This window comes from Rattus rattus, chromosome 1 (genome assembly GCF_011064425.1).
Source record: "Rattus rattus isolate New Zealand chromosome 1, Rrattus_CSIRO_v1, whole genome shotgun sequence".
Lineage (NCBI taxonomy): Eukaryota > Metazoa > Chordata > Mammalia > Rodentia > Muridae > Rattus > Rattus rattus.
Window position 1 is genome coordinate 71,139,570 of NC_046154.1, and position 22,761 is coordinate 71,162,330.

The following is a 22,761-nucleotide window of genomic DNA, read 5'->3' on the forward strand; positions in this document are numbered from 1 at the left end:
GGAAGCGGTGCTGTTAGGAGCGATTGGGCTATTGGTAGACTTCTTGCTCTGTTTGGCCTTAAGCCCCTGTCATGGCTATTTCTTACCTTGTTGTTAGGCAGGGCTGTGCCTAAGCCAGGTATGATGTATTAACTCACACTGTACTGTAGATCGGCATTGGCAAACATCCTACCTTTCTATGTGAGTTGGCTTCTTCTTACCCCTGATATTGTTCACTTCAATTAGAAAAAAATGAATGGGCTCTTTTCTCTTAAGTAGAGAAAGGCTAAGTATCTATGTGTGCTGGGATTGGAGCTCCATTAATGAATTTAACATCCTACAGACCCTTCCTATATAAGCTATTGCAATAAGAAGTGTTGGAAGTGCGTGCAAACGCACTCAATTGTCCTCGGGTCGGGTGGGAGTGGGATAGCCAGGGCTACATGAAGGGAGCAGAGTGCGAGAGTCTGTTCTGGTGCAAAGAGGCCGCAAAGGAGGTGATGATGATGTAATCATCAGAAACTGCTTAAGTCAGGACAGAACACAGAGTATTCAGACACTGTTATACCTTTACATGTATGAAGTTCTTTGAGATTTTGTTTCATTTAACTCTCGTTGGCTCATTTTACCCTTATCTGTTCGCCATACCAAACCTCCGAGGTGGCTGTTACTGCTCTCCCTTTGTACAGTTGAGGGAACAGTTTGGGGACCTTGCCCTAAGTTCTTAGGGGAAAAGCATATGTTCATCCGAGGACATGTTTTAATCCTCTGCTCTGCCAAACACAGATGGATGGTACAAGCAAGGCCTTTTCTTTCACAGCCTCAGCTGAGCGGAAGAAGTTACCACCCAAACACGGTGCCAATAAGTAGAGATCCGAGAGTACAATAGACAATGGTTAGAACTCAGGTTTGTCAGGGTAGTTCTGGGGCAAAGCTCTCCACATACGAACGACCATGGCTGCACCAGGAAAGAAGAGCTGTTGCAGATGTCAACACAGTGGCAGCCTTGCCTGCCATTCCCCAATGCACAGCGTCAGCTGGTGGCCCACGATTTAACCAAGGAATATCTTCCTATTCAGTCTGAGAGGAACAGAGAAACGAATTATTGACTCATCAACTGAGAGTTAAGAAGATGAGAGAGGCAATTTCCTCTCAAAATGTAACCCTTTAAGACATTCTGGGACAGGAGTATTTACCCCTCCACTGCTTGCCCATGACTGCTCCCTAACCATCCTTTAACGCCTTCCTCTCCCCTCCCTCCTTGCTGGGCTGTCCTCAATCCTAGCTGCTTACATCCTCTCTCCTTGATTGTGATGCCACAGTCACTCCAATGGCAGTTCCCGTTGTCCCAAACAGTCCCAACCTTCACATGTGAACACAGGTTGTTCACAATCTTCTGGCAATTCATCCTCTGTTCAGCTTCTGAGACCCAAGACTGTGCCAGGCAATTTCACCGCCCTGGTCTTTCGAGCCAGCACTCACTGCCCCTCTTCCTACCATGCCCTCCCCAGTTCAGTTGGAGAGTGCCTACTCCTCTTTAAACTCACATATCAGAAGCCTTCCACGGCCTTTCCTGTCTGAATCTGTGTCCCCACTAGACTGTTTGCTACGGAATCTGGTCCCACCGAATGATTTTACTCATTCGCATTTGTGCCTCCCCTAAGATACTGACCTTGCCTCTCTCCCTCGAAATGCTGTGACAAGGCAAACAGGCTCGGTAAAAACTGTTGCCTTGAAGAGAATTGAAGGCAACCGTCATTGTCATGGCCACTGGTCCATGGAGAGTGAACTCCCGCAGGAGGATAACTTGTCGGTAGGTGCTACGTTGGCTGTGATAGGAGAGACAGCAAAGCCCCTTGCTGATTCCAGCACACATCCACCACCCCCATAAGAAGGAGGCAAAGAAGAGAAGCCCAGGCAACCAACGATGCATTTTCTGTATCGCTCTTGGATGCCAGAGACTGGAAATGTACTACAGGCCAAGTCACTTATTTTTGAAAGTTCCAAAAAGTTTTCTGGGGGAAAAAAAATAAAAGAAATAGATAAAATTAAAAATGTGTGGTAAGAAACTTGGAGGAAGGAAAGGCCTACATTTCCGCTAGGGAACAGGAAGTGGTCTTGTCTTCCGCAACAGGGCTGTCTAATAAATCTGGAGAGTTTTATTGACTTCATAGGCGCAAAAATAACCACCCAGAGAAGACATCGGGTTTCACTTATGTTTTTGGAAAGTAATTTCTCACAGACGCGAGGTTAAAAGAAAGTGGTTGCACGGGCCTCATCTGCGGTGGTGTGTCTTCTGGTATGCGTAATGCAACTGGATCTGAGTTCTGGGACGATGCCCAGACTCGGGGGCTAAAGCCTCCGTTGAAAGCACCGAGGACAGAGTGTTGCCAAAATTTTATGTATGCAACTGTAGATCGATTGTCTTAGTGCAAGCACAGACTTTGATCAAGAGCGTCTGGAGGGCGGGGTTTCGTTAAATGATGTTTTCATCCCTTAATTCTGCAGTTTTTATGTCTACTTGTTCCTAAGTCGACCACAGACTCTGAGTGTCCCTGACGCAGAGAAGCCCCTCCTTAAAACCATGTCTGGCTCTCAGGCTGCTGCCACGACTGGCACGGAAAGAGTTCCTGGGTAGAAAGGATGCAGTCTGGGAGGTTTTACCCCACTCAATAGCTTTTGGTCTCCTATTAGACCAGTCAGAAAGGAAAACGCTAGGCGATCGCTCCCTCCCGCCTTGTGTCTGTGATTCATTAGGGAGACTTGAAAACTTCCCTGACACAAAGACAAGCTTTCCTAAGCAAAGGACTGATAAGAATGTGTGTCTGTAGAACGAATTCTCCCTTTTAAAGATGTCTGGCCAAGACTAGAAAACTCAACCTGTCTCAGAAAGTCGAAATGTGTATTTGTGAAGTCTTTTCGGGTTTTCATAGAATTATGGAAAAGATGGGCCCTAAGTAAGATTTCTAAGGCCTAGCAAGAGTCTTCTTCAAGTCTCAGGGAGAATCTTGTCCCAGAGGGCAGAGGAAACATTTGTTCTACCCTGCGTCTACAAAGCTGTGGGACTGAAGTTAGTACTTTAGTTAGTTCGTGAAGTAGCCACGTTCTGGCCACTGTGAGTGGGAGATCAGAGCCTGCTGGTATGTGGGAGGGTAGTTTACTCTCATAGCCTCTAGCACTGTCCACAAAATTAAGGCAGGGTTGGAGAAAGAAAAGAGCCTTTGCCCTGAGAAACGGGAAATAAACAAAATGAAACTCAGAATTAATTGCCTCATTTTAGAGATGACAAGAAACAAATTGGTGGTTTCAAAACTTTATTTTAGCAGCAGAATCTCTTTTTCAAAGCAAAACTTCTTAATAAAATACCAAACATTTACTGAGCCCTTGACATGTGCAAGGTTAGGCTAAGCAGTGTACAATAGTGCTAGTTAGTAGGCTACACTGTTGTGAAATGGGCATCGTCATTTCATATCTACCTCACAACTGTGGAAAGTGAGAAGCCAGTCTTCTCCAGATGAGACAGTAGAGACAGTTTTGTATCACCAGGCAGGTCGATGTGAGGCTGCTCTTGTGAAATTGGGACTACAAGACCCCCAAACCCCTAACGCTCTCTCTCTCTCTCTCTCTCTCTCTCTCTCTCTCTCTCTCTCTCTCTCTCTCTCTCTCTCTCTCTCTCACCGGAAGCTCCACAGGGCAGCATTCCAATCTTCTGACTAGATGACCTCTCTATCCTCTGATGGTGTCTGCACAGCCCAGCTACCAGAGGTGTAAACGCAGTAGCCCTTAAAACAACCTTACATCGCAAGCTGGCAAACCCTGTCATTCATTAAGGGTCATTAGATGCCATTCAATAGATGGCCTCCACTTCTCTTTTCATGCACCCGTAAAGAGTAGATTTTAAAAAACAAAACAAAACCTACTTTGAAGAAATAGACATAAGGATAGAATTCAAGAGTTGTTCACATGCAAACATACGCTATTAGGTCAAACATGTTGATTTCACAAAAACCACAGGCCAACCATCAGGATCAGTTTGCACTCCTGCAACCATTCAGTTACAGAGTTTTCTATCTTTGACACACTTTTCTATTTTCTCTCTGATAAGCTGCCTCTAATAACTCCATCTGGAGACAAGTAAGAGGCTGTGATTTTTTTTTAACCTCTTAAATTAAGCAGTTGTCTGTCTAGTTTCTGGATCCCCTAGAGCAGAGTTAATCAAGGTAAGAGGACACTTCTGATGTCATTTGTTAGCTCCTGACAAAGGGAGAAACAAACAAACATAGGCTGAACCTCTTTACTCCTGTTGCATCACACACACACACACACACACACACACACACACACACACACACACACACACACACACACACAATTACAGGACTTGAGAGCCACTCCAAGAGCAGAAGAAAACACCATTCTCATGCTTACCTCCACAAGGGGGATAAATAGATATAAAATTATTGGTGGGTAGTCTGATGACAGCTATTAAAATGAAATGTTCAAACTGTTGATCTGATAATGATTCACCTACTGGGAACTCCTCATAGAGAAACATGCTGACAACTGTTCAAAGTGCTCAAGTGGAACGTGATGCTTGCAAGAATACGTGTTATAGGAGAGTGGAAAGAACCCGTGTGCACTATAGAGAGGTGGTTAATACAGTTTGGCTATACAGTACAATCCAGTGAGACTATTAAATGGTTAAAAAGATCTTTTCTACAGACTGACATGAAACACAGTGGAGGTTAGAGTTTTTGTTTTGTTTTTGTTTTATAAAATGTTAATGGGTGTCTTAGAAAAATATCTGCTTTTCTTAGCTACATGGGATTTTATATTTTCATTTTCCATGCTGTATATTTTTTGTTTCAAGTTATTTTTTTGTGTGTGCATGCATATATGTGTTCATAGATATACAGCATTGCTTCAGTTATCAGAATAACAGCCACTAACATTCCTACAGCTTCCTCCTCTGAGAGCCCTCATTGCACAGTCTGGAAGCCTGGTCCAAATCTACTGACTCTCCTGGCAAGCAAACCAAGCTGACACTGAAACAGTGAGAGCTCAGAGCTGAGAAGACCATGCGTGAAAGTTCTTCTAGTGTTCAGAGTTTATGAGCCATTGTAGCAACTATTACCCCAGAAGGAAATCCTCTTCTAGGGAGGAGCCGATGTGGATAAACTTGCACTCTGGCTAGTTTGTGACTTGATGTTGTAGTTAAGAGAGTACAACTTACAACCAGAGACAAAAGGAGTCCAAGGCAGATGGTGCCATTCCAGGGGTGAAGGATGCCCATAAAAGATAGAAGTAGTGATATTTAATCATGTTTAAGTGTATGAGTGTGTTCCCGTGTGTGTATAGCACATGTGTGGAGGTGTCAGAGAGGCCAGAAGAGGAAGTTAGATCCCCTGGAGCTTCAGGGACAAGCAACTGTGAACCTTCCTACACAGGTACTGGGAACTGAACTCAAGTCCTCTGGAAGAGCAGCAAACACTCTTAACCACTGAGCCATCTCTCTAGCCTGGTGCTTAATCTTTATGCTCTCATCCGGAGGGACTTTGGTGTACTTTCTCTAATAGGTCTCCATTTGGGGAGTTTTATAGCTTATACAATTCAGAGAACTCAATAAAGAGGACTCGAAATCCCAAATCCACAGCCAGGCATTGGGAGAAGCCCTGAGAAGGAAGAGCCATTAACCTAAGCTTCTCTATCGTCACTCTGGGTGTCTCAGGGAACCATCATCACAGATTCCTGCACCCAAGACAACATGGGAGAGCAAAAGCCACACCTCCTTTTCCTGAGGGACCTTCCTTAGAGCAGAGATTTATTCCACACGTGGCAAAAGCTCGAGGCCGAGTGGTAGACCCAAAGAGACTGGGGCCTGCCTTTGGGGTTCTTGGTGTCTGTGCATAGAAAAGCCCCGGAGAAGCTCTGTTTGTTGACAATGGCAGACACCCAGTTCTTGATGCTCATAAAACTATGGCCGGCAGTGCTGAGAAAGATATATTAGGTCATCAATCTCGGTTTGGGTCCAAGGCAGGATGGTTCCCCAGTGCAGTCATTTTGAGCCTTTGTCCAGGCAGCTTTGACAATGTCTCTTGGGCTTAACTCCGGTCCTCAGCTCCAGTTCCTGAGCAAATGTTGAATTGCTTGACTTCAAACAAAAGAAAAGAGTGTTTGAGAGTAGGAGCCACACGGTACCTAATTATATCCATTCCTAGATTTCTATCAGCCATTTCCACATGAAGAAAACAATTCAGTGTAAAGAAACACATATCTTTGCTGTAAAGTTACCATCAAGAAACAAATCACTGATTTCTTCCAGTTCCTTATATCTCAACTTTGGTGGTGAGTTCTCTTATAGCTTTTAGAGAAAAGGCAGATTTCAGGGCTGCTCTTAACCAGTGTTACTGAGAATGAGTAATACTTAAAAGTGTTTTTTTTGTTGTTGTTGTTAGCAAAAGGAAAATTGTAATCTTGTCTTTTTTCTATAAACCTTATTTGAGTCTGTCTACCTTTGACATTGATAGAACTGATGTGTTTGCAATTTTCTAGGCTACAATGGGGCTTATATAATTCCAGCACTTGGGAGGTAGAGGCTGGTAGATCTCTGAAAGGTCAAAGTTAGCCTAGTCCAGCAAGATCCAGGGCTACATAATGTGACTCTGTACAAACACAGGGAGTGGGATGGGGGGCGGGAGGTTTTAAAACTAAGTTTTTATTTTCTCCCATTTTTCTTTAGCTTTGTAATAAATAATCCTAATCTCCTGAAACATCTTGGTGGCTGGAGAGCAGACTTGAATAAATACTGTTGTATCAATGCATGTTTTATGGCCTTAGAGGAACCCTTCATCTGTGGAAGGCCGTTTGGTCTTAAGAATAGTCTATTTTCTTTTAGGTAAATAATATTTTACTCAGTAAGAAAGTCTAAATAATAATGCAACATTTTCTCTGAAAATCCAAATCCATTCTTTCTTTTATTTATTCTTTACATGTATATGTATGTGCATGTGTGTGTGTGTGTGCGCGCGCGTGCATGTGCGTGCACACACGTGCTGCAGGGATAAAAGCCAGGCTTTTCACAAGCTAAGTATACATTCTGCCTCTAAGTTGCACTTCAGCATCCAAATGCTTTTGTATGATTTGTAAAGGCATTTAAATGTTATCTCACAAAGAATTCTGGGTATTTAAATGCATATTAAACAACTTCTTAGGGAAAAAAATCAGTAAATTACATGAAATTAGGACTGTCCAGAAGTCATGGACTCCACCGAAAAAATTAATTTAAAAAATGTTCACATCCATTAAAAGATAACAGTGTATACATTCCCAATGTTCTGTGCAAGCAAACATTTTAAAGGCACTCTAAAAAAAATGATGCATTGTGATCTAGGAAATTGATATAAAAGGAAATTAACTCACTCATTTAATATATGTTCTTACTCACAGAGGCAGGAGCATTCCACTGGGCCACAGCTTCCTTCCCCTTCGCTGTTCTTGCCTTGAGCACTATGGTGGTCGGTGGACACTCTCAGCAAACCCTGGTGGGAGAGTTTGCTTCCCAGCAGAGGCTGACTTCCTATCCTGCTGCACTGAGCCAGTGCTCATGCACAGGGCAAGACTGCAACAGCATTCCCCTGCATTCCATCATTACCAACTCCAAGCAACCTTAAAGAGCACAAATGTATTCTTTACTCCTCTGGATAGCGTGGGGCTGTGGTGCCACATTGCCTCTGGATGCTAGAGGGAAGGTTCTGTCTCTGTCTCGGGGAAAGTTTTTGGTTGGTGGCAACCTCGTTCTAACTTCAGTCTGTGTGGTCACACTGCCCCTCACTTCCTCTGCACCCATGCTTCACCTTGCTTTCTCCTTGTCTGATAGCACAGGCTATCTCATCAAAATCATTAATGTAATTACAGCAACAAAGACTATAGTCACAACAATGAGGCTATAGTCACAAGTTCTGGGAAAGAGGATGCAGACATGTCCACTATAGCTAGCTGATGCTTAACAATGCCTGCTTTGGGAAAGGGGAGACCTGTTCAGTAGCACTGGCCTCATTCCATCAGTACTGCCGCCATGATGAACTCCAGGCTACTGAGGGGAAGTCACTGATCACGGATTTGAGATGTCAACAGCGTGTCACTATATGGTCTTTTTTTATAGGACCGAGAGATGCTAGTAGCCTCAAGACCCCAGGTGGTGATATAAAGAACTGAAGCAATGGGGAGGAGAGGCGGCATGAGCACTGCTTCTTTTGATTTCACTTTATTTGCTTTAGATCGTTACAGCAATTGAATGTAACAAACAGCTCAGGAGCTCTCTTTCTGTATGAACTCAACTGGTTCACGTGGGTCAGTGCAAGTTGGCGTCAGTCAGCATTCCATTTGGACAGGATATGCCAAGGGATGAAGCATGAGTCACCGTGTCTAGGACAGACAGCCTGTCAGGAGTAACGGCAGCATGTAAACTGAAAATGGAGTTATCAGTTCTTTCAGGGCAAGTTGCAGTGTTAGTACCTAAAAGGGGGGACAGAACCCCAATAAATCAATTTTAGGCTCATTTAAACATATGCATATCTTATATCTGTAAAGATTTTCTTATTTCTAATTATGTGCATATGTGTATGTCTGTGTATGGGTGTGCACACATAGAAGTGCAGGGGCCCAAGAAGACCATGAAAGTGTACGGCTATCCTGGAGCTGGGGTTACAGGTGATGGTGAGCCATTCAACATGGGTGCTGGGAACTGAACTCAGACCCTGTGCTGGCTTTTTTATGTTAACTTGACACAAGCTAGAGTGATCTGGAAGGAGGGAACTTCAATAGAGAAAATGCTTCCATAAGAACAGGCTGTAGATTTCTTATTTAGTGACTGGTGGGGAGCCCAGCCCACTGTGAGTGGTGCATCCCTGGGTTCTATAAGAAAGTAGATGGTGCCCTTGACGATGTAGCTCAGCGGTAGAGCAACTGCCTTGCGTGTAAGAAAGTAGATGGTGTAAGTCATAAGGAATAAGCCAGTAAGCAGCACTCCTCCATGGCCTCTGCCTCAGTTCCTGTCTCCAGGTTCCAGCCCTGCTTAAGCTCCTATGACTTCCCTCCGTGATGGACTGTGATGTGGAAATATAAGCCAAACAAACCCGTTCATTCCCAACTTGATTTTGGTCATGGTGTTTCATTATAGCAATAGAAACCCTAACTAAGACAAGTTGGCACTAGGATAGTGGGATATTGCTGTGACAAAACTAAGCATATTGTGTTGGGGAGTGTTGTTGAAGGACTTTAGAACTTTGGGCTAGAGAAACTACTGAATGTTGAGTACTCAATGAGCAGTCGTGCAGGCGCTTGGAAGATAAGAATCTTGAGAACAGTATGGACAATGGGGGCCTGGCTTGTGAAGTTTCAGAAGGACACAAAGACTCTACTGAGACTTTGAGTTAAGAAGCTGTGGTTCTGATTAGTTGAAGAATTGGCTGTGGCTAACAAAAGACCAGAGCCAATGAAGTAAAACCATTGCTCTACTGGGACAATAGAAGCTGGTCAACTGGAGTTAAGAAATTGACCTCGATTAAGGTGATTAGGAAGAGACCAGCATCACTGAGGTGAAAGAGATCTGGGCAGTATTTCCTCAGCATCTACACAAAGAAGTTGTGTTCCAGAGGTGGCCCGATTTGTACCTCATGCTGATAGCTGAACTTAGCAGCCTAAGAGTTGTCCAGGTGGTACTGGTTTCGAAGGCATGAAGGGGTCATGAGAAACAGCTGAGATTTGGCACCGTGAGAGGCCAGGATAGGCCATTGGAGACGGTGCGGCCTCAGTAGCAATTGAAACCCCACAATTGAAAGGGATATGGAGAAAAGTTGAGGTTTGGCACTATGAAGAGAGCTCAGTGAGAAGCCATTGCTGAAAGTGCAGCCCAGTTGAAGCGAAGATTGCCAGTACCACGGGATGACCACCAAGAACAGCAGCGGCAGGGAGGAGTGCAGCCAGCAGGAGCCTAGAAGACAGGCTGTGTGTGCTGCTGAAGGCAGAGCTGGAGAAGCGATACAAACCCTTGGGAAGAGCCCAGAAGACTGTGAGTGAATCCCAGACACTGGTCATTAAGTTATTTATACTGTTGGAGTTTGTTTTGCTTTATTCGGATGGTAACTGTGCCCTGGTTCTTTCCTCTTAAAGTGAGAAACTATTTAATTTACTTTTGATTTCATGGGAGCCCACAATCAGAAGACTGAATTTTACAAGAGTTTGGATTTTTAGAGACTGGATATTTCAAAGAAATTGATTTTTTTTTAAAGACTGTGGAACTTTAAAATTTTGGAATACTTATATTATAATGTTGATGATATTAACGTGTAATCTTGGGGAAGCACAAGGAAGGAAAGGTTATGTGTCAACAGTGATATGCTTGACAAAGTGTCAAGTTGACAAAGGGTCAATTGTGTTGGTGATTTTTATTTCAACTTGATGCAAGCTAGAGTTATCTGAAAGGAGAGAACCGCAATTGAGAAAATGCCTTCATACATTTAAACTGTAGGGCATTTTCTCATTTAGTGATTGGTGTTGTGAGTGGTACCAATACTGGGCTGGTCCTGGGTTCTATAAGCCAGTAAAGAACTCTCCTCTGTGCCCTCTGTACCAGCTCCTGCCTCTAGGTTCCTGCCCTGCTTGAGATCCTGTTCTAATCTCCTTTAGTGAAGCTCTACAGTGTGGAAGTGTAAGCCAAGCAAAGCGTTTCTTCCCCAACCTGTCTTTGGTCATGGTGTTAAGTCACAACAATAAAACCCCTAACTTCCAAAGGCCCATTGCTAGAGCAGTACCTGCTCTTAACCACAATGGGCTATCTCCCCAGGTCCCATTTAAATATATCTTAATGATTTTGTAGCAATAAAAATCCTTTAAGTTTAGAGGAGACATAGGTGTGGATGTGCATTGTGGGTATTCACTGATATTCAGGTCAGAACCTGTCCTGGAAACCCACTGGTTTGCTCGTTTGTTTGTTTGTTTGTTTTTCATTCTCATTTCTACTTGTAAGATCTGCTTTTAACACACTTATCAGAAGGCAATTAGGGCCCAGGAAAGAAAGGCAGTCCAGGTCTTTAGAAATCTCTTAAAAATACTCGCAGCTTTATTGAGATTAAAATGAAGGTACCATGCAATTCACCCACTAAAAGTAAAATTCAGTGGTTTGTAAATGCAGTCATCAAGTGGGCAAGCATGACTTCCGTTCATTCAAGAACATCGCCACTCAAGTAAATTCTGTTCCATTCTGTTGTCTCCCAAAGTCCAGTCTGTCTCTCCAATCCAGGATACCAGGCTGTACTTTTCTCTGCATCGGTGAGCCCATATATCCCAGAAATATGGAACATACGCCTTCCTAGGCTGACTTTGTTACTTAGGGAGATGTTTAAGGGATCATCCATCGTATCTATCATTTCAAACTTTTCTACTGATGACTAGCATCCCGAGTATAGACAAGGCACTCCGCTTATCCATTCTCAGTAGGTGTTTGAACTCCTTCCCCTTTGCGCCTATACTGAAAACGCTGCTGTGAATGCCTCCACTCCTCCCACTTCTCTTTTTTGGTGCTGGGGCTTGAACCTTGGATTACGCACATTGCTATGCAAGCACTCCAGGACTGAGCTATATCCCCAGCCATGATCAAAACATGAACACTTCCATACATGTTTTATGTGGGCATGATTTTCCATTTCTCTTAATTCAACGGTTTTTTAAATGACAAGGTGTAACTCCATTTCTTATTTTCCCCACGACTAAGGGACAGAATTTCAGAACTGAAATCAGAAATGCCAAGTATACAATTTGAAGCCTCTTGAATGTGGAATCATTCATTTTCCTAAGCTCTACTGTTTCCTAGGGGTGGGGGAGAGGCTGTCTCTCAGGGTAAAGTGGGCTCTGGATAACCTGTGACTTAGGAGCAGATGCGATGAAATTTCCTTTGCTGTCCCAGTGCAGGCCTTGCCTACCGCAGGCTCACAACTCTTATAGCTCATTGCAATATTCCTTTAAGGGCTCATTGCACACAAACTATCCAGAGAGCGAACATGAACCAGAGGTAGAGAGTCTAGGAAATTCACAAGGAAGAGGTGGAGAAAGCAGCTCTGAGACACAGGCCAGCGAGAGCCTCATGCTGTCCCTGGAGTGACTTGGAAACATCCGTTCTGTGTGTCCTGGGCCTGCAAAGAAAAAGAGGGCTCTATATTAATGTATAGTTACCTTCTTCCAAGAAATGCAGGATGTCTCAAACAAGCTTTCATTTATCCTCTGGAGGGAATAGGCATAAAACATGCATAAGAAATAAGTCCTCTTGAAATTTACACTCTTCAGTTAGTGCCGGGCAGAAATACTAGCAAGGCAGACCTCCAGACCAAACATTCCACTACACCATTGTCAGTGTGCTTTATAAATCAATGCATATGCAGAAAAGCAGATCCGCCACGACAGCCCCGTGACCCGGTCTCACTGATAACTGCATTTCTTTCAATGGGATCTAAACCCTTTCTTCCAAACTCTAACCTCCTGCTATGACCTGCTCCAGGAAGTGGAAAGATATCAGTTCATCTACAGTACGTGACTCAGGCCGCACATTTCCATGCACAGGTGGCCTAGTGTTGTTTTATGCTCCAGCTTAATCCTCCAAACTCATCCCAACTGGGAACCTGGTAAGGAACCTGGTAGAAAGGGAGCAGAGGGGGCTGTTGTTGTTGTTGTTGTTGTCGTTGTATCTCAGTTGTTTTTCTGATACTGTGATAAAACACCCTGACAAAAAACACCACATGGGGGAAAGGATTTATTCAGCCTATAATTCAGGGTTATAGTCTGTCACTGTAGGGAAGTCAAGACAGGAACCCGAGACAGCTGGTTACACCACAGCCACAATCATGAATGCACACTTGCTCACTGGCTTGCCTACGCTCAGCTGGCTCTCTCCCCTCACATGGTACTGTGGCAATGGCTGGACCCACAGTGGGCTTGGTCTTCCCACACCAATAAGCTTAATTAAGATAATCCTCTACAGACTTGTACCAACCCAGTGTACACAATCCCTTCTTGAAAGTGTATTCCTGTGTGATTACAGTTTATGTCAAGTTGACAATGAGAGCTCACCATAACCCTTTGTCAGCTTGACACACAAACATATCACTTTTAAACCATTATGTTCCACTCATACCCGAGTCTCCTGAGGCTCTGTGAGGAATGTTGGTAAAGTACTTGCCAGGAAAGCACAGGAGCCTAATTCGGATCCCCAGTACCTATATAAAGGTCTCCTGTGCCGATGTGTTTGTGATCTTAGTGCTAGGGGTAAGGGTGGAGACAGAAGGATCTGCAGACTTCCCTGGGCAGCCATTGCAGACCATTGATGAGCGGTTGATGAGCGGTTGATGACCAAGTATGAGACACAGTGTCTCAAAAAGTAAGATGAAGAGAGATTGAAGGAGATGCCTCTGGCCAGTACATACACACATGCGTGCACACAGGCATGGTGTGCACACCCTACACTCAGAGATTAAAAATCAATTAAAAAATACTAAAACGATACTTGTGAGGTTCTTAAGGCTGAACTCTAAAAACAACAGCAAACAAATGAACAAACAACAACAACAAAAAAAAAAAACCCAGCCTGGGCCACATTAACTCATCTAAGAGAATCATATCTGTGGCTTTCCTTCCATCTCTGACAAACTTCTGGGTTCTATAAACTCTTTCCCAGTGATTATCAGGGATGGAAAATCTTAATGTAGTTAGAACAAAAAATTCAGTGCAGTATCCCAAGGTCACTGCAGCCCCCAGCCATGTTTGATTTGGGCTCCCATAATCTTAATACACACATCACTTACATTTCATATCATTTGTCACTAGACTAGTTCCATAACGTCCAGAGGCCTAGTCACATATGAAAAGGCAAGACCCCTGTTGGGAATTAAGAATTTGAAGATGGAGAGAGCAGGACATCAAGACAAACATGGACCACTCACTTCTAAGTAACGGATCTTGTGGGATTGCTCATGTCGCATACCCGTAAAGCCAGCCCTCCCCCCAAAATTCAAAAATAAAAGACTCTCACACTGGAAAATCTGTTGACATGGGATCTGTATCTCCACAGCTGCACATAATTGGCTCCTGCCAAAAAGTAGCTTGCATTAGTGTGAAGGAACCGCCATAATCAAATGCCACAAAATCTAGTGGTTCAAACAAAGGCAATCTATCACCTCACAGTCTGAGTCTCAAGTCTGAGACCAGGGTTATCAGCAGGGTTGGTTTCTTCTGAGGATCTTTCCTTGGTTCATATCTGGTCCCTTGTCCTTGTGTTTTTATATGGTCTAGCTCTGTACATGTCTCTGTCAACATCTTATCCGGTCCACGTTGGTCACCTTAGATTAATTAAGGCTTACGTCACTGAGACATAATTGTGTTTCTAAAGAACCTGTCTCCTGGGGCTGATGACTCAGCAGGTAAAGGTGCTTGCTGCCAAGATGGATCCTCCAAATACGATCCCTGGAACCCAAAAAGTGGAAGCCAACTCTAGTACATAAACACAACAAAAAAACAAGTAATAAATGGATATTGTTTTTTAAACAATGAACCTATCTCCTAATGCAACCACGTTCTGAGGTCCGAGGGATTAGAACTGTAACATATGAATTTTGGAAGCATGCACTTTAGCCCATAACATAGTTGTTTCCTTTAATGGGGGTCATGGTGCTCCCAACCACTGCATTAGCCATCTGGTAAACCCTTCTTACTCAGGGTCTTCCCCTTTGTGAGGCGGGAGTCAGTTACCACAGGCCATCTCATCTGTGTGCTGCCCTTCCAGGCTCACCTCTCTCAGAGGGAGACCAGCTCCTCCAAACACTGTCATTTGGGACAACGGCTGCATACGTTTGCCACAGCTACACCACTAAAGTAGCTGCTCAAATATTTTTTCTGGGGGCACTCATGAGATCCCTAGTAGTGATGCTAGTAAGAAACTGTGCCCATTGCACAGAGATAACAGTGGAGCAGCAGTGCAGAGGGAAGAAGCTGCCTGAGGCATAACCGACTGCTCACGTTAGAGACAAGACATACAGGTTTGAGGAGTGGAAAACTCTCAGCGGCGCCATAATTCTTCCCTGGGGCTGATCACCTGACTAGATGAGGAATGGCTGTAAATTTCGATGGCAACTCAGTCTGGTCTTCATACCTATTTGCAGAAAAATGTTAGCCAGATTATAGCTGAAAACCCTGCTAATTCTGGGGAAGTTTTTGGTCTAGTGCCTGGAACAATTAAAGCATGTATTCACACCTACCACACGCGACACTGAGCAGAATTTCCAGCACAACACTTAGTACTTTATTTTTAAAAGAAATAGCAGCGACTGAGCTGTGCTCACTCTCCAGCTTCCTAGCTGGGTTTTTACTTGAGACTGGAGGGTGAGGGGCTTCTGTGCTGAAAAGAGATACATTTTGCGCTTTTAAAAATCTTCGCTCAGAATCAGGAAACTTTGGATGCTGAAATGGGCCTGCACCTGCAAAGAAATTAACAAATCCCTTTTGCAAGGCTCTGAGAAAAGATGGCTCCGTGTACCACTTATTCAACACTGGAGCTTAAGGGAGCCCTTAAAACATCCTATTCAAAACGATCTGCTTTTAAGAGGAGGAACAAGAGGTTGTGAAGTTTCAAACGACTCCCCTCAAACCAGAACATCACCCACAATGCAGAGTTGTTTGCAGACTGCTGCACTCCCCCCAAAACAGGGTCGCTTTTAAGCGGTCTTTGTCCCGCTAGACTAAATTTTATGCAAAGAAAACCAAATAAAACAAAGTAGCCGGCGGCACACACAGCTCTCTCTAGAGCAGAGGGTATATACTTAGACTACAGAATTGAGAAAGTAAGGGCGAATTCTACTCAATGTGCTTAGCAAACGGAAGAAACTTTTCTGTGGTTCCTTTAGGAAGCTCCTGGCTGCTGGTCTCCACACAGCTCTCTGGAATCTGATCTGAGTCCAACACCAGGGGGCGCAGTAGCCTTTGTCCTGGTGTCCTTCAGAGCCTCTAGACAAGCTCTGAAGCCTTGCTGAGCTTAAGAAACTTGATTTTTCTCTACTCACAGTTTCTTCTTGGAACGGGCTTACTCCCCAGGCCCCGTCATCTCTTCTCCTTTCTTCCTAGAGGCCAGACAGTCTTGTGTGCATGCTGCAGGCATTAGCAGGAAGGGTTAGCGGCCCCTTCCCATGGCTGTGCCCCTGCTAAGCCAAGGAGACCCTGCCAGTGGACTTTCATTTCTCCTCATCAGTCCCCTAAAGAAAGTTGCAAAACGAAATCGTTGTTGTTTTCTTCTTTTTGAATCAAGACAAAATGAGCATCACGTGAGAAAAGGCACAAAGCCACCCTTCCTATTCACAAAAGAAATGTAATAAATTATATAATTGCACTTTGGAAGCTGTTAGCCTCGTACAGGTGTGTGCTCCCAAAAGTCTATGGCTAGCTTTTGGTAGTAAATACTTACCAAAGGAGCAGACCGAAGCATCTTTCAGGGCACACCTCTGCTACTCTCGGTCACCCTCCTCCATACAGTGTACCTGTATCTCTCTGTGTCCTAATCAACCAGTCTTCAGGAGGAAGAAATCTACTTCGCACATGCTAAAGTCTTCCCATGTGAAAGGCCCAGCACTCCTGTTCCCACTGATCAATGAGCATCCCCTTTCACCTTGTAGCCATCAATCCCCAAAAGCATAGCCTTTTGCAAAGTCCCCAGATTTGCTGGGTGAGGTGGCTCAACCTTTAACTTCAGCACTCAGGAGGTGGAGACACGCAGATCTCTGAATCTGGACCAGTCTGGGCAAAATAGCCAGTTCTAAGAGAGACACCTCCCCTTCCTTTCAAGAAAAAAAAAATCCCTAATTCTCCATTGTTCTAACTGCATAGAGGGTCCTAGAGACATCTTTGAAAAGTAGCAATTATATTTATAGAGAGAGAATTTAAATTTACATAGTCTGTTTCCTTGTCTCTCATTGAAATCTCCCACAAGTCTAAGGATCGTCAGGGAAATCCACAGCTTAACAGGTAGGTATTCCCCAGCTCTGGCCTACCACAGGGTGGAGGCAGCCTCAGGGTCTTGGTCATGAGGCTTGGAGGAGAACAGTTTATACAATTACACCAAGGCCAAGGAAGAATACAATCACTACAGATAATTATTAATACGGTCTCAGCTTCTGAAAATATGCAGCAATGTAGGCTCCTGAAAAGGAGAAATAGAAAAGAAGGAAAGGAAAAAAGCTGATATCGACTCTCTCATCTTGTAATTTTTTTATATCAATGTTTCACTCACACGTTTCACCTTCGTTTTATTAGCTCACAGAGAGCAATGGGATGGGATGCAGGTAGCCACATTTTGTTAGCTTGAGAGCCTTCCTTTTCCCACTCATAAAACGATGCTAACATTTGTCAGGTACATACTCAGCCATGAAAATGAAAGCTATAAATGGTATTTTGGGAGAAAGAGTGAAGTGGAAGGCTTTCACTTTCAGTTCATCTTCTTTTACATTACTTGAGGAATTTTGATTTATGCTGTCTTCCTATTGTATCATTTACATTTTGTTGGGGGCTAATGAGACTCGTCAGAGCTGCTAAGAAGATGACTTACATACACGTCTGGGTGGCACATGCTCTGCCACACGGTTGACACTCACGGAACAGTAGCTCATTGTCAGCTTTTGCACCTCCCTCAAACTGAGCAAATGGACTCCAAACTCAAGATGTCCGGAGGCCGCTCCAGCCTCTGCTCTCAGCTCTTCCTGCATCCTTCGGTCAAAACTTTCCCTGGGCCTCAATTTCTTCAAAATGACAATACAGAGCCCAGTTGACTTGGAAAGCAGTGGGAAAGCCACGACAATCTATCTGCTCATCACCCAAACCCTCCTGAGATGCCCTCTACAGCTTAGTCACACTCTGTGGGAGGATGTCTCTCAAGCTTGGGCTTAGCACACAGGATGCTTCTTAGGAGAAAGGGCCGTGCAGGCCGAGGGTCCATCAGAGACTGCTGAGCAATCTGCAGGTCAAGTACAGAGAGTTAGGAACAGATGCCTGTGAGCCCTGGATGAGGTCATCATCTTTGAGGGGAGGTGGGAAAGGGCTTCAGACGTTTCATGGGGTACAGCTGTCAATACAACCATCTCCAGAAAAGAGGAATGCCCTCAGTGGAACAGAAGAGGCATAACTGAAGGTTGGGCCATCCAGGGAAAGGTGGCAGCCAGCACCTCAGTTCCCTAGGATGAGTTCTGTCTTAGGGTCCAGGACTGAACCCAGACCTTCCCTAATCAAGCCCCACTCCTGCCCCCTTCAGCTTTGAACAAAACAAAAGGAGCACAGCCAAATGCCTCTCAAACGTCTTCTAATGGTTCCTTGTATCTGAACAAGCACAGAGGCTATCGGTGAGGCATAGAAGTCAAGGATAAGCCAGACTCTTACCTTGCTTCCCTTTAACAACTGGCCTTCAGGGACCCATCTGCATGTACACTACACATGGTTTCTAAAACGGAACAGAGGTCTGGGATCCAGCTGATACATTCCCCACTCCGCTTTAAAAAGGAGAGTTTCTAAGTGTCTCCTTTCTCTGCTTTTGGGCTTTGGGGGGTTGGGTATGGAGGCAGGTAACCTGGCCCTTGAAGGTTGCTGGTTTTCTTTTTGCCTGCCCGGGTCTGTCTCTTTCCTATTTAAAGCAGCACCGCCTGTCACGGCAGCTTGGTGCCAATATTTGTGGGCAGATTTTCTGACATTGTAAGGAGGGGGGGGTGTTCAGAGCAGATGGGAAGCCCTTTCCCAAGGCCATTGGGCAGAGTAGAAATCAGTTTCACCCACACCCAAAAAGGAAGCCTTAATCCCCAGTGGCAGTCAGCACCCAAAAACACAACCAATCTCCTCTCTCTCTCTCTCTCTCTCTCTCTCTCTCTCTCTCTCTCTCTCTCTCTCTCTCTCTGTGTATATAGGAAGGAGAGAGAGTTCCCTGTCTTTGAATTATTTGGGCAATGCCAGTTAAAATTGCATCTTCCCCTAAAGTCCCCACTGCCTGTGGTACCTGCAACTCCGGGGCATCTAGAATAAGGGTAGCACAGTATACAGACACCCAGAAGACCCTTTTAATGAGACCTTAAGATAGGGAGGCGATTTGCACCAAGGAGTAGGCAGGTAGCAACTGCGCCTGCTGATCTCCAGAGGCAAAAGACAATAAATAAACACCGCTCCAAACAGCACATTCTGACAACGCGTGTTCCATGTATTTCTGTACTTTTTTTTTTAAAAAGAGAGCCGCCAATGGTTTTACTTTACGAGCTTCTTTCAAAGGCGTCCCTGAAAGTCTAACCACTTGTTAAACCATCTCCGTGCTTCTGCACCCACTTTGTATCTTTAGTAAGCAGCATTGTTTATTATCCTTGGGTCTGTGAGCCCCCAGCCCGCCCCCCATTGAACTGAAATAAAGGAGGGGCTTCGGAGCGCGGCGCTGAAAATTATTCCAGGCTTCTCGGCTGAAGAGGGTCTCCCGGCAGTCCAGAGACCCGCTTGGAGAGAGCCCACCCGCAAGTGTGCGATGGGAAAGTTTGTAAAGAGTTTTTGCAAATGCAGGCACCAGAGAGGTCGGGGCAGCCCCAAACGCTGATGACCCCCGCATAGAAAAGATGTAAACAGAGAAGGAAAGTGTCATGAAGGACTGGAGACGAGCTACTTGCGGGCAGATCAAGAGAATATTGCCAGGTTGATTAACTGCGGGTGGGAACCTGCAGCGCGCACGGAGATCGGAGACATTTTTAGTTCCCCGACTCAATCTCCTCCACCTTCCTGTGCAGAGAAGTCTCACTAATAATTTCTCTCCGTTCCACGTAGCCCTGTGGTCTTCACTGTAAAAAGGAATGCTCTCAACAATTTAAGGCTTATCCACTTTCTTCCCCCCGAGTTTCCTAAAATCTATTCCCATTTCGTTTGCAGCCAAATAAATGGTGACGGTGACCGTGAGGGATAAAAAAAAAATGCATGGCCTTAGAAAACTAAATGGGTGCGTTCCTCAAGTTGCTTCATCTCTGATCCTCTGAGGAGACGCTTGGTAGGGCTCTTCCAAATATTGGTGCTCCCCAAACCCAGTGGGGTTTGCTGCCAATAAACAAACAAACAAAGCAAAAACAAAAAACAAAAATCAAAAAAACAAAAAACCCCAGGAACCCGCATGAGAAACTCTCGAAGGATAAGCCGGAGCCCCCATGCCTCCGGCAGCTTCGCTGCAGTTTGGCTGCCTGGAAGCCTGGAAATTGTGCGCCAGAGCCGGGCTGCGCCCAGCACTTTCCAAATGAAACTTCCCAATGGTCTTTCCCACAGGTCTGGGACACATAAGCCTTCCTGTCCCCAGCTTCTAAAAATCCTCGCCACAGGCTCAGCAGGTCCCGGTAAGCTGGCCGCTCTTCTGCGGAGGCTGGATTATGACTGTGTCTGCTCCTTGAGGCAGAGACTTTCTTCCAGCAAAGTGGCCAGGCTGCGGCAGGAAAGCATCCGTTGCCCGCTCCTTGGAGAAGTTGAGTGAATTTCTGCGCGCAGGGAGAAACATGAGTTGGAGTGTACGGTGGGGGGCGGGAGCACAGCAAGCTGCCCCCGGCTCTTTGTTTCTGAGAGTCCAACGATATGCTCTAGTCTCAAGAATCCACTACATTGCTTCGTAGTGAATCACAGAGAATCGTGCCGAGATTCGGCTGCATGGGACTGTCTTTAGTTTCTGCAGCCCGGGGCCGTGGAGCTGGTGCAGTTCCCCAGGCATCTCCAGACTCTGCTGCTACTGAGGCTCGCCGCCCTTCCGCCGGTGTCCCTTCTCTGAACACCCCCTGAACAGTTCCACCTCTCCCACAAACTGCATAAGGAAAGTAGGATCAGACTTATAGGCTGCAGTGTGCCCCAACAGGTAGTTTCACCTGGCCTGGTTTAAATATCAAAGTCTGGGCCTTGCGTGGGCAGTCGTGAAATTGGCCCAAGACATAGACGTTTATTCCTTAAACTAAAAAAGCGATGTGCGAGTCACTTAAGATAATGTTTTCTCTTTACTTTTCACCTTATCCCCAAACAACGAGAGCTGATCCGTTAGGAACGAGGCTCAGGGAGCCTCAATAACTGGCTTCCAGCTGCAAGCCCACAGGCGATTTGATTTATCTCCCACCCCCGAGAGAATTACTAAAGAACCCTACTCGGCTTTAGAAAGATGGGTTCCTTTGGGAAGATCCTTCCTCAAAACGCCCTAGCCTTGGGCAAGGAGGGTGCGCTGCGCTCGCTTGGAACGTAATTGCATTCTGCGTTCTGGTGGTGCGTGCGCTGAGCAGCGAGGGAAAGCAAAGCGATGTGCCAGGGAGATCATGGAACCCGCATGGTTCACAATTCCTTCCGGAAGCTCAGGGAGAAGTTGGTGGCCGGCTTGCACAATCTGGGGCCAGCATAGCCCTCTTCCCACAAGGGAGTGCTAGCCGAATCCTTCCCCTGGGGCCACGGTGCGTGTGGTGCGCGCAATGACCCAAAGCAGAGTCAGAAAATCACTAACAGTGGCTCAAAGATTCTCGAGTGGCATGCCTCCCTCGTGGGGTGGGGGAGATCGGGACTGGACCCCTCAGAAGGGACGATCTAAGGCTGCCTTGGGAGAAGGACTTTCCCAGCTCCTTCTCTGAGCTTTTGCTTAGTTGTGCTTATTGCCATCTAAGCCAGGAATCCCGGTCTTGCCCCACCCATGTCTCTCTTTAGGAACCAACGCAGGCTCCCGACTGTCACCAGCCCCCACTTCAGAAGCTACAGGCAGATGTGACCTCGGACTCTTTGATTTTTAAGGGTATCAAGATCTGGCCCTGTTTCCAGTGTTCAAAAAAAATCTCTCCCTCGACTATGGCTAATTTAAAGCCTCTGTCACTGGTCAAGCTACCTAAACTTGCTGTTTTCTGGTGCGTTGACCCCTTAAAGCTTGCCTCAGCTAGCTCTGGCAGGGAGAGAAAAGTAGCCACACTTCCTCCCCCACCACACACACCCATTCTCTTCTCACCCACCAGCCATCTTCACCTTTCCCAAGTGCAAACCTTGCAGGCGGTGGAAGAGCAGGGGTCCCCAAAGGCATAGACTCACTGGCCCTGGCTGTCTAAGAAGTTCTTTTCTGTCCATGAAGTTCTTTTCTTCTCAAGCCCCTCTGTGAGACCTCCACCCCACCCCCCACCCTCTGCCGTTCTGCCCTCTCTACCTCTGTCTCACTTACAGCAGGACCCCTGGACTTGTAGTTTGGGTTTCAAATTGATTTTGCCTTGCTTTAATTTTATTTAAGGTTCCACCCTGCCTGAGTCTGGAGCACAGTTTTCCAGTTTATCAGTCAGGAATTAGGAAGATGGATCCTTTGAGCAGGGTAGGTTGTCTCTCCATGGAGGCCTGGGGAATCCCTGACTCCCTGTTCCCTGGCATCACTCTGTCTTCCTGGGGTACCCCATTCTCTCTCTCTCTCTCTCTCTCTCTCTCTCTCTCTCTCTCTCACACACACACACACACACACACACACACACACACACCACCACCACCACCACCACCACCACCACCACCACCCACCGGAGCTGTGCATGAGGCACAGATGGCTATTTAGAAGGCACGAGTAGGTAGAGGACACCATTTCTATCACTGTCCTGAGCTCTTGGCACACAGGAGAGCTGGAGATGACCAAGTTCACTCTCTTGGGGTTACCCAGCCCAGCTCACTGAACCTAAATAAACACAGACAAGACCTCAACTCACTTGACTG

At 45.6% G+C, this 22,761-nt stretch overlaps 1 long non-coding RNA gene across 1 annotated transcript in view; it reads right to left on the bottom strand.

The window, feature by feature from the left end:
- Positions 1-11,068: 11,068 nt before the first annotated feature.
- Positions 11,069-22,761, bottom strand: part of LOC116900725 — a 38,266-nt gene continuing 26,573 nt past the window's right edge. Inside the window, exon 2 of the long non-coding RNA XR_004387945.1 lies at positions 11,069-12,167. This is a non-coding gene — a long non-coding RNA (uncharacterized LOC116900725). The remainder of the gene's footprint in view (positions 12,168-22,761) is intronic.